A 12276-nucleotide genomic window follows, 5' to 3' on the forward strand; every position below is an offset into this window, starting at 1 on the left:
TGCAATTGGCCCCTGATCCACAATATATTTCCGGCTCCATGTAACAGTGTGCAGAACCGGTTCCCTGCATGACCTGCTGCAAGGGAAGCGAAAATGACCACACTCTTTATTTAAAATGAACTTTTACATGAATTTTAAAATGCTGGATATGCATGTCGCTTTCAAGACATGAGCTGCCTTTATCCAGTTAAATAATAGCAGAGAAGAGGGATGATGAGTGGAAGGGGTGACAAAAAAAAAAGGGTCGGAATTAAGCAAGAGAGTGAAATAATGGCCCAGGATGGAGCTCTCTCACACGTATAAAAAGCACAGCAGCAATTTGCCTGCACTGAGAGCATGGATGTGAAGAGGGTAAAAGACCTAGTTGACGAAGAAAGGTGAAAAACGGTGCATCTGCTCCAACCTCTGTCATTACCTCCTTTCTTCTGACACTGCCAGCCCTATTACTTAATTTCCTTTGTTACCATGACTGAAGTCTGAGGGAGCTGAAAGCAAAAAGGTAAACTGTTTCAGAGAAAAGATGAAACATTTTAACATTTACTTCAAAGCAGGATTTTGGGGTGTTTTTCCTTTCCAGCTGAGCTTACTTCTCATCATAAAGTACGCCATAAAGATGGCCCGATCATAGAATTAGGCTGCTTTCCTGAAAAAACTCTCATAAAAGACGTATATTCACACAAAGTCACAAACAGATCTGTGCAGACAGCACTTCTTAGCAATCTCACAAATGTAGCAGAGATTTGTGGGCTCATTTGTGGCCACATTAAAGCTCCTCTCACTCCAAGTTGAAAAATAAAATATATCTCATGTCGTTTGACAATTTTTTATGTGGAAAATGCAAAACTCATTTCAGCAGCTGACAGCTAGTTATAGATACCGGAGATGCATTTACTTTTGGAGAGGACCTCGTGCGTGGAAGCAAGGTACATCAGCAAATTGAAAGAGCAAGCACATCTGGCAGAGGAACAGTAAGGCAAAGGATTGGAAGAAAACCAAAAGTAGATATTTTGTTTTAACCCATTCACTTTCAAGTGTAAGTCATAAAAAAACGTAACTTTCCTGAAAAGCATAAAAACCCTTTAATATCCAAATAGTACGACGAACAAATGAAAAAAAGACAACATAAATCCATGCTTCTACAAGCAACAAACACATTAGTATTTTATAACATTATAAATTATGCTGGTGGCTCAAATAGGTTTGTTTCAAAGAGAAACTTAACTATTGTCCGACACCTTTGGTTCAAATCTACAAGCATGTGTGGATTTCCTAATTTCTCACTGGCACAATGATACATTAAGATACAGAAAAAGTAGAAAAAATACTGAGTAATTATTATTTTCAATAACATGTAGAAGCAGATTATTGATCATTTCATTTTTAAAGAGAATTTAAATTAGCTTTAAAATAGTTATTTTACGCAAAACTTTAAAGTTGACAAACTTTTAGTAGGCACTATAAAATCTTTTTTCTATATTGTAAAACTTTATTTAACACAAGTAAAATGAGACAAACTTACAGTATAGAAATAATATTTAATCTTTTGGGATATCTACCAACCAGCAGCAAACCATTTAAAAATTAACCTTTCAAGCTTACTTCATCACAGATGGCTGACAGGTGGAGCGTGGAAGAATTCTGTCTGGGCATGTGACTTGAATTCAAGAACGTGCTAAAACAGTGTTTAGGATATGGTGTTCACACTATTGTCACTACCAAATTCAAGCGCATCTCTGCCACCTACATTTGGAAGAGGCTTGGTGCTAAATGTCAAAGCGGTGCAAATCTTGCTCAAGGCTTCTCCTTTTACCGCTCTATTCTGATGTACGAAAGAATCCGTGTTGTAAAATTCCAGCCACAAACCAAATTACTCTCTTCTCCTTTATGATCAATTTTCAAACGGTTAGCACTTCCGTGACTTAAAAGGGACACCGTCCATACCACATCCGAGTCCCTGACTGGTCAAAGTTCAACCTAATTAAACTTTGACCAGTTAGGGACTCAGATGTGGTATTGATGGCAGCAAGTTTTTAACCCTTGTGCTATCTTAGATGACCCCACCCTTACATTGACGTGTTCTCCCTACCACGACAAAGGTGGATAAAGGTGGAAAGATTTCATGTAATCCATGAACACCAGTGAAGATCACAAATCATTGAAGAAAAAAGGTTCAGAACACTGTCTAGTAGGTCTGATTGACCCAAATCCCAACGTTAAAGTGCCTAGGATAGCACAAGGGTTAAGAGGCAAAAACTGTCTTAAAATCTTGTGTAGCGATGTGTGAATGCGAGAGTTTTAAAGGTGGAAGCCCAAAATGCATATATGCGTGTTTTCATAGGCTCTTTCATTCTAAAGTGGTTGCTTGAACGCGCTTAACAGAGGCCCATTAATTAATTAAATCCAAAGCAAACATTATTAACAAAAAATAAAGAAAAATACAAAAGCTAAAAAAGAAATAGGAAAAAGGTAAAACAAACAAAGGAGAATCGAAACATTTAAACCATATAACCAACAGTAAGATAGATATCACTAGAACAAAAAAAACAGAGAGAACATCGCTGAAGCACAAACACCAAAGGCTCAGAAAGGTCCCCCTTAAAAACAAAACACACAATAACTAAGTGCTGACAGCTGTGTTGCTCCACAAAGAACCACAGGTGAGTGGGAGGAACTTCTGAGAGGAGCTGCAGCAGATCTGCATAAGAATTAGTCTGAGCATAGAAAAACCAAACCAAAAAAAAAAAAAAACAACAACAGTGCATCTCAGATTCATGCAGATCAGCCTAAGGAGTGATTAGGAGTGACAACCAAAGGAAAAACAAAGCTTACAAACCAATTCCACAAAGATAAATGCAAAAGAAATAAAGCCCACAAGCTTTTCTTGCTGCATGCTGGTTGGATGATGTATACAGTTATAATACTCTGGACATACTAACAGCAGAATTTCCAATCGACTTAAATGAAATATAGAGGCAGACAAAAAAGTTCCAAAAACAGTAGAGTTTTCCTCCGTCAATCTCACCTGTTCTGGGGCCTCATTTATAAACGTTGCGTACGCACAAAAGAAGGCGTACTCCACTCTCTACGCAATAATTGATATTTATAAAAAGCAAACTTGACGGGAGAATGTGCGGTCCTTCACGCAAGCTCTGACCCAGGCGTACGCACAAAAACGGGTGAAATGAGAAACGGCGACACCGTCGGCAGATGGAAGAAACACGTGAAAGTGAAAATGACAATACTGCCTCTCAGAAAAAACATGAAGACTTCACAAAACAAGTCTTACAATTAACAGCCTACACGAACACCCGTTTGATCGATCAGCAGTGAAACTAACAAAAAAAATCAAACGGAAATTACAACAGAAATTCAAATGAACACATATTTGCAGAAAGAAAAGTCAAATATGCTCTGCAATATTGGCATGTTGTGCAATTCATCCTCATAAATAATATAGTTAACAGAACGAAATAATGTAAAAAACTGATATTCTCGTCAATGTGTCCTAGACAGACAGACAGACAGACAGACAGACAGACAGCTATATTAATTGTCCATTGGGGAAAGTTGTTTTCAATTCAATTCAATTCAATTTTATTTGTATAGCCCAAAATCACAACAACAGTCGTCTCGATGGGCTTCGAAGTAAAACATGAAATCAAAAGGATCACGAATACAAAGAGTTCAATAGAAAAATACTAAAATGAACTAACAAACTGACTAAGCTATACTGGCATCCCTGCCCTTAGACCCCCCTTCGCGGTAAGGAAAAACTCCCAAAAAAAACGGATTCCGGAAAAAACGAAGAAACCTCAGGGGTGCCCACATGAAGGAGGGATCCTCCCCCAGGACGGACAGGCGATTTACCAGAAATCTTAGAGAAGAATTAACTTATCTAAATCTACAACTACATATATAAAAGTCCAGCAGACGAGCTTCATCCAGCCGTGGTTATCGGGACAGTCAAAGGCGCGAGTCGAGCCGGAGACAGGAACCACAGCCAGGTGTAGGAGCAGGAGCAGAGACGAGGTACTCGGTCAGGTACAGAGCAGAGACGAGCCAGAGATGAGCCAGAGGCAGGATCCACAGCCAGGTGTAGGAGCAGGAGCAAAGGCGAGGTAAACGGTCAGGAACTGGAGCACGGATGAGCCAACTGGAGTCTGGAAGCACTCCCACTCCCCAGGAGGGGAGAGGAAAAGAGGGACAATACATGAATCGCACTGCACCAAACAGAGGCATGGAGAACTAAATGATAAATTATGATCAAGAATAGAGGAGAGGAAGGGTAGAAGTAAAAAAGGAAAGAGGACAGAACCCCAGTGTACCATAGTTACCCCAGCTTCAACTTCTAGCAGCCTTTTAAAAGAAATAGTTATTATTAAGTTTAATTTAAACAAACTAACATTAAGTTAAATAATCTCTGAATACTAACTAGTCTGACAATAAGCCTGTCCAAAGAGGAATGTTTTCAGTCTAGCTTTGAATGTAGAAACTGAGTCGGCCTCTCTTATATGAGCTGGGAGTTTATTCCATAAGACAGGGGCTTGGTGGCTAAACGCTCTACCTCCAACCGTACTTTTACTAATTCTAGGAACCACAAGCAGTCCTGCATTTTGCGAGCGAAGTGTTCTGATTGGTTGGTAAGGGACTATGAGGTCCTTAATATAGGACGGGGCCATTCCATGTAAGGCCTTATAGGTTAACAGGAGGATCTTGAACTTAATTCTAGAATCAACTGGGAGCCAATGGAGCGAAACTAACACAGGAGTGATGTGATCTCTTCTGCTGGTTCCAGCTAACAATCTAGCTGCTGCGTTCTGAACAAGCTGGAGACTTCTTAAGGAACTCTTAGGACACGCTGCTAACAAGGAGTTACAGTAATCCAGCCTCGACGTAACAAATGCATGGATGAGTTTTTCAGCATCACTCTTAGAAAGTATATTTCTGATCTTAGCAATATTCCGCAGGTGAAAAAAGGCAGTTCTACATGCCTGAGATATGTGAGCCTTAAATGATAAATCCTGGTCAAGTAAAACCCCAAGGTTTCTAACTGTGGAATTGGGGGCTATACTTATACCATCCAGGGAGACTATCTGAGCAGACAGAGCATCTCTGAGGTTTTTAGGACCAAGTATAATGACCTCAGTTTTTTCTGGGTTCAAGAGGAGGTAATTAATTGTCATCCAGGTCTTGATGTCACTGATGCAGGCGTTCAGTTTCTCTATCTGGTCATTCTGGTCAGGCTTCATGGATAAATACAACTGCGTATCGTCGGCATAACAATGAAAATTAATGCTGTGTTTCCTGATTATGTTTCCTAGGGGTAACATATAAAGCGTAAACAGGATCGGTCCCAAGACTGAGCCCTGTGGGACTCCATAGTTGACTCGAGTGCACTGAGAGGAATGGCCATTTACATTAACGAACTGATACCTATCAGACAGATAGGATTTAAACCACTGGAGAGCAGATCCTCTGATCCCTATGTCCTGCTCTAATCTATGGAGTAAAATACCGTGGTCGATAGTGTCAAAGGCAGCACTGAGGTCCAACAGGACCAGAATAGAAAGTAGTCCCTTTTCTGAGGCCAATAACAAGTCATTAGAGACTCTAACTAGTGCAGTTTCCGTACTGTGGTGAGGTCTAAACCCCGACTGAAAGTCTTCAAAGTGGCTGTTGTCCTGTAGGTCGCAGTAAAGCTGCTTAACTACAACTCTTTCTAGGATTTTAGAAATAAAGGGCAGGTTTGATATCGGTCTATAGTTGGCCAAGATGCTAGGATCCAAACTGGGCTTTTTCAGAAGAGGTTTAACAACTGCATATTTAAAAGACTGTGGCACGTAACCCGTTTCCAGAGAGGCATTTATCATTGTTAATATGGGATCATTAATTAGGGGAAAAGTTTCTTTAAAAAGTCTAGTGGGAATTGGGTCTAACAGACACGTTGAGGATTTGGAGGACATAATAATTGATGTTATTTCCGCTTGATCCACAGCAGTGAAGCAGTCTAATGTTACAGAGGTTTCTATGGATGCCTCCATTTCTACCGCTTCAGCCTGTTCTGGGCTGATAGTAGGAATAACTTGATTTAACTTATGTCTAATATTTGAGATTTTACTATCGCAAAATGTAAGAAAATCATCAGAGCTGAGAGAAACAGGAACATGTGGTTCTACTGAGCTCTGACTGCGAGTTAATTTAGCTATAGTGCTAAAAAGAAATCTTGGATTGTTTCCATTCTCTGATATTAAGGTTGAATAGTACTGGCTTCTAGCTCTACGCAGAGCTTTTTTATAATTTAATAGGCTATGTTTCCAGATATCCAGAGACTGCTCTGAACCGGAGCAGCGCCATTCTCTTTCCAATTTACGGGTTTCTCGTTTAAGAGAACGAGTTTCAGCGTTAAACCACGGTGCTACTCGGTTTTGTCTGACGAACTTAGGTTTCAAGGGGGCAACAACATCGAGTGTACTCCTGAGGGCTTGTAAGGCATCATTAACAAAGTGGTCATTTATACTAGGACTGATACTATGGGAGCTGGTCTCAGAGTATTTTCTCAGAATATCACTAAGTACTGGCTGAACTGTGTGTTTAAACTCAGACACAGAACGGTCAGTTAAGGTTCTTCTAAGCTGTTTCTTATTCACTGGGGCAGAAGGATGTTCCAGTGTAAGCTGGAAGGTAATCAGAAAGTGATCAGAAATGATGGGGTTAAGAGGAAGGACACTCAGCTGGCTGATCTCTATCCCATGGGTTAGAACAAGGTCCAGGGTGTGCTTATGACAGTGAGTGGGTTCATTCACACTTTGGGTGAAACCAACATCATCTAATAAAGCTGCAAAAGCCTTTCCTAGGCAGTCACTGGGGTCATCAACATGAATATTAAAATCCCCTAATATTATAATTTGATCAGAATCTAAGACAATAGTCGATAGGAAGTCGGAAAACTCAGTTAAAAATTCTGAATATGGGCCGGGGGGGCGATAAATAATTATGAGTAAAACAGGTTTTCGAGTTTTCCTGTTTGGGTGACTTAAAGACAATATGATGCTTTCAAATGAATTATAAGCATTTTTAACTTTAGGGCTGAGAAGTAAGCTAGACTGTGATATTACTGCCAAACCACCTCCTTTCCCTGAAATCCTGGATTTCTGATAGTTAGCATAAGTGGGGGGGGTTGCTTCATTCAATCTAACATAGTCATCCTGATGGAGCCAAGTTTCTGTTAAGGCTAAAAGACTAAGATTGTTATCAGTAATTAACTCGTTGACTAAGAGGGACTTGGAGGAAATGGATCGAATGTTTAATAAACCGCATTTAATGACATCATAATTCTGCTTGTGAGAACTGCTGTCTGTCACTGTAAGGTTTCTATGACGCGCTCCTTTCATTTGTCTTTCAGCACATAAGCTAAAGCTAGGACCTGCTTGACTTTCCCTGCATGGGTTTTGCACCGGCACTAACCCTAAGGGAGGCTCAGAGGAGCGTTTTACACTGCTGCTCTGCGCCCGGGTCTCGTCTCTGGATTGTCAGGTTAACAGACTAAGGCTAGCAGAAATGTTTCTAGAAAGAAGAGCGGCACCGTCCCGGGTGGGATGGACGCCGTCTCTCCGCATGAGACCGGGCTTCCCCCAAAACGCGCTCCAGTTATCCACAAAACCAACGCCGTTTTCTGGGCACCATCTAGAAAGCCAGCGGTTAAATGATGAAAAGCGGCTGTACATTTCATCATTGACTAAGTTCGGCAGGGGACCAGAGAAAATTACAGTGTCGGACATCGTCTTAGCCAGTTTACACACCGAAGTTACGTTTAACTTAACCACCTCTGACTGTCTCCGTCGGGCATCATTACCGCCTGCGTGAATCACGACTCGACGGAACCTGGACTTACTCTGAGCTAACATCCTAAGGTTCCCCTCGATGTCACCAACTCTGGCCCCCGGATAACACCTGACAGTAGCCGCTGGGAGCTCCACGTTTCTAACTTCAGAAGAGCCTATAACCAGAGTTGAGTGTTCAGCGGGTGTGTCGCTGAGGGGGGAGAACCTATTACTAACGTGGAGTCTCGGGTGCTCTAAGTTTTTGCGTTTAGCACTATGTTTCCTCCCAACCGGTACAAACCCCTGACTGTCTCCCGGCTGTTGGGAGGGCGCTGGGGTGCTAACTAAGTTAGCCCTGGTAGCGCGGCCCGCGCTACGAGTAACGACCTGGCTAGCCGGCTTAGCTTCCACTGTGCGGAGCCGCGCTTCTAACTGCTCCAGCCTGGCCTCCAAGTCTAACACAAGACTACACTTAACACACCTACCCCTATCTTCACTAAAGGAGGCAGGATCATCACTAAACATATGGCACATGGGGCAGGAGAGAGGAGGAGAGGCGGAAGGAGTGGTGGTGGCCATACTAGGTTCTAAGCTAAGGCTAGCGGTGTTTAAGTAAAGAGAAGTGGTTTATTTAGCAAAATGAGAAAAGTGAACAGCAAGCGGTTTAACAGTGGTGAATTCGCTAATAAAAGGTACTAGATGTGAATATTAACCCAGATAACCCTTAGAGTAAGCAATAGTAGTAAGGCTAATGCCAAACAAGAGGACAGCAGTCACACAGCTAGCACTGGGAATAGCTCACCCGGAAATGACGTCACAGGAAGTCCACACAGTGTTCCACTCTGTGTGTTTTCATAGTAAAACATTTCTTCATAAGCTACGGAATTATGGAATTCATACATATGCCTTTAGTTTGTTTTATTTTTGATAAAACAATGTATGGTGTATGTCTCAACCATTCAGAAAGCAACAAGAAATTACATTTGCGCTGAACAATTTCCCATTTCCACGTCGATTATTACCGACATCTGTAGCTTGTCAGATGTAATTAAATGGAGGGAAATAAAATGCCCCATCACAATGAGTAATGACGCACAATGGCTGATCTTGCGCTCTTAGAAGATGTGGCAAATGGAAGAATTCGGAGTGAACGCATCTTTAGACAGCAAGAGGACGTGCTGGCAAACGAGGACGAGTGGCTTATGAGCCGGTTCCGACTTCCTCGAGCCGTCCTGTTGGAGCTCCGCGGGCTTTTGGGCCCGGCGTTACAGAGGAGCACTCGGAGGAACCACGCGTGTCACCCGGTGCATCTGGCGCTCCGGTTGCTCCGGTTGCCCCGGTGCCCCCCCCCCTCCCCCCCTCCCAATGGAGCGCTAGAAGTCTTTTCGCCTCGACTTCGATGTCCGACCATTTCTTTTTTATTTCGGCCACGGTCTGAGGTTGTGAGGCTACAGCATTTACGGCGTCTGCCACCGTTTGCCACACACGTGCCTTTTTGGCATTAGTAATGCCCACACTGTGCCCTCCAAACAACACTTTTCTCCTCTTTTCCACCTCGCCAACAATAACTTCTACTTCACATTGAGTGAAGTTACGTTTTTTTTTATTTCCTCTCTGTGTTTGCCATGATTTCGCAATCAATGAATATTCATTTGTGGGCGTTTCACGAACTATTTATGGGCAACTATGGGCGTGTCATGAAGCCGCAAAAGCTGCGCAGCATTTAGAATTGGTTGTGATTTATTAAGGGAAAGATGCGTAGGACGTGCGTGCGCACGGTTTTATAAATCCGAATATTTCTGTGCGTACGCACGTCCTATGTTTCATCCGTACGCCACTTCTGACGCAAATCCTACGCAAAGTTTTATAAATGAGGCCCCTGGTCTTAGCCTCACTACTCTCTCAAACTTCACTGCTGTTTGCTGTTTTGGAAGCAGCCGCTTTCAACCAGCATAATCATTCCTCATTAGCCTTTAACCCTTAGTTATTCATTGTGAAGAGTCGTCCAAACGTTGCAGAGTAGCAACCAATCACAATGCACAGAGTCAGTAAAGAAACAATTGGAAAACTTTGTGTAGTTTTATCAATCTTCTTTTTCAACAACCCCACTAAACAAAATGTACACAAATACCAAGCACAGACACACACGGGGGGGGGGGGGGGGGGGGGGGGGGGCTTTCCGGCCGTCATGAAGTTGGTGTGTTGCATACTTTTGATCCAGATAGATTAGGTAGATTAACAACATACTTACACAAACCCTACAGTTTACATCTTTGGTTCTACAACTCTGGATACTTTCTTTATGAATCAAAAACAAATCAAATGACTACGTTGGATGTAACATTGTTTGCACTATGAAAGAAAGATTAATTACAGAAGTAACTATAAAAGGCTTTGGGGCTATTTTCATGAGTAATGATGCTAGTTGCTACGAGGTGGGCCTGAGGTCATGATAGGGTTGAGTGCTAGTTGAAAGTCAAAAAAATTAATTATTGTCATTATTTTATGATTAGGGGCTGCACAACGGTATAGTGATTAGTGATTTCACCTCACAGCAAGAAGGCTCTGGTTCAAATCCCAACTGGGTTCTTTCTGGGAGGAGTTTGCATGTTCTCCACATGCACTCCGGGCTCTCCAGTTTCACTGTCAATTTCACTGTCATCGATGCACACTGGTTTTTGCAGACATCTGGGAAAATTTCTAGTGCGCTCGTTTTTGGAATTGCATATTTGGACGGCACTACTAAATGGTGAATGCATTTTGTAGTGCGAACATAGCCAAAGTCTTTTGCAGCTAAAATTAAACTCCTTACTTGATAAAGCTTAAACTTTCTGCAGAAAAATGAATGAGAGAGTCCGAACTGCAGCAAAGTTGCTAGCAGGTGTCTGGTTGCTGTCTCCTCACAGGTTAAAAAAAACAGGTGTTTGTCGAATTAATAAAATGTGCAATATTGGCGCTCTTATATTTTTTCTGCAATGATAAAAACCATTTGATCTCAGTAGAAATTTATTTTTTAAGCATACTTGAATGTTTGCAAATTACAGACTATAAGACTTTCATTTATCTATTTTAAGCTGCGCTTATCTTTGTTGCAAAGTTCATCAAAAAAACCTGTAATAGTGGAACATTGCTTATTTTTTTTTTTTTAAAGACTATGTCAAATATTAAAATGAGGCTTGTCCACACTATGTTACCTTTTGCTGATACATGTTTTGCTGTTTTTATTTGGAGTAAATGTTGTCACTTATAAAAATTAATGTGTGCATTTTTGGAGCTTTGAGATCCTGAAGCAGGTTTGGGGAAGATTGTGTCTCTATTTCTGGCGTATGACTCTAGCATACTGAGTCACTGCACTCGACATGCTTTTTTGTGGAGGGTTATGTTCTTCACAATCTGTGCACTGCCATTTAAAAAAAAAAAAAAGAATCTTATCTCCCACTCAAATGTCATTGGTTTTGGGTCTGGAAGTACTGTGTATGGTGGGTCAAAGATATACTTTATTCACCTCCTGCTTTTGACTGGGTCACAATCTCTGCTGATGCTAAACTCCAATTAAATGAGCCTTCCGGCTGGGAAAAAGCACAGCTGTGGGGGATCGACAGTATGCATGGAGAACTAACTATAAGGATGTGTCTGACAAAAGCAAAAAGCAGTGAGAAAGAAAAAGTGGCAAAACAGCAAATGCATCAACGCAGAAAACAAGCTAAGGGGGATGACAATGTGCTAGCGTGGGCTCTTGCGGCTCCCACAGGGTGCCGGCACTGCAAGCTGACATGTTCTGTAATGTTAGCGGTGGCCCACTTTGATGCACACAGAGTCATAGCGAACAATTTACCTTGTGAGAGAAAATGCATACTATGTAATTCACAAAAAGACATTCTATAGATCAGTAAACATCAAATAAATCACAGGGTTTCATTAGGATCCAATCACTCAAATAAGTAACTTTTTTCCCAAAATGTTCTATTTTCTTTTAGATAAATATACAGTATTTTCCAGAATAGAAGTTGCATTAAAGTATAAGTAGCAGGAACTAAAAATTGCGTAATAAAGAAGAAAACCTATCTATAAGTCACTACGGATATGTTGCACTTTTGCGAGAAAGGTGCAACGCTTCTGAACAAATATACACACACCTACAGTGTCTTCTAGTGGTTGTTAGCGGGAAACACTTGCTAAGCAACAGCTCGTTACTAGGAAATCATGAATATTACAATTTATTTTTTTTAAATTACATATAAATCATACCCCTGGCCAAACTCTGCAAAGAAAAGTGTGACCTATACCTAGAAATGCACGGTAAATATTAAAAAAATATTATAATTAAAACATACTTTTTTTTTTTAATCTCTTTGTTTTGATGCAAAACCTTAAAAGTCCTACATAATTACAAGAGTCTTTAGCTGAGGGAGCTGGGTCAGCAAGGCCTTGATCAGTATTACTATGTCAATGGAGA

Source organism: Oryzias latipes, chromosome 21 (assembly GCF_002234675.1).
Source record: "Oryzias latipes chromosome 21, ASM223467v1".
In the NCBI taxonomy this organism is placed as follows: Eukaryota; Metazoa; Chordata; class Actinopteri; order Beloniformes; family Adrianichthyidae; genus Oryzias; species Oryzias latipes.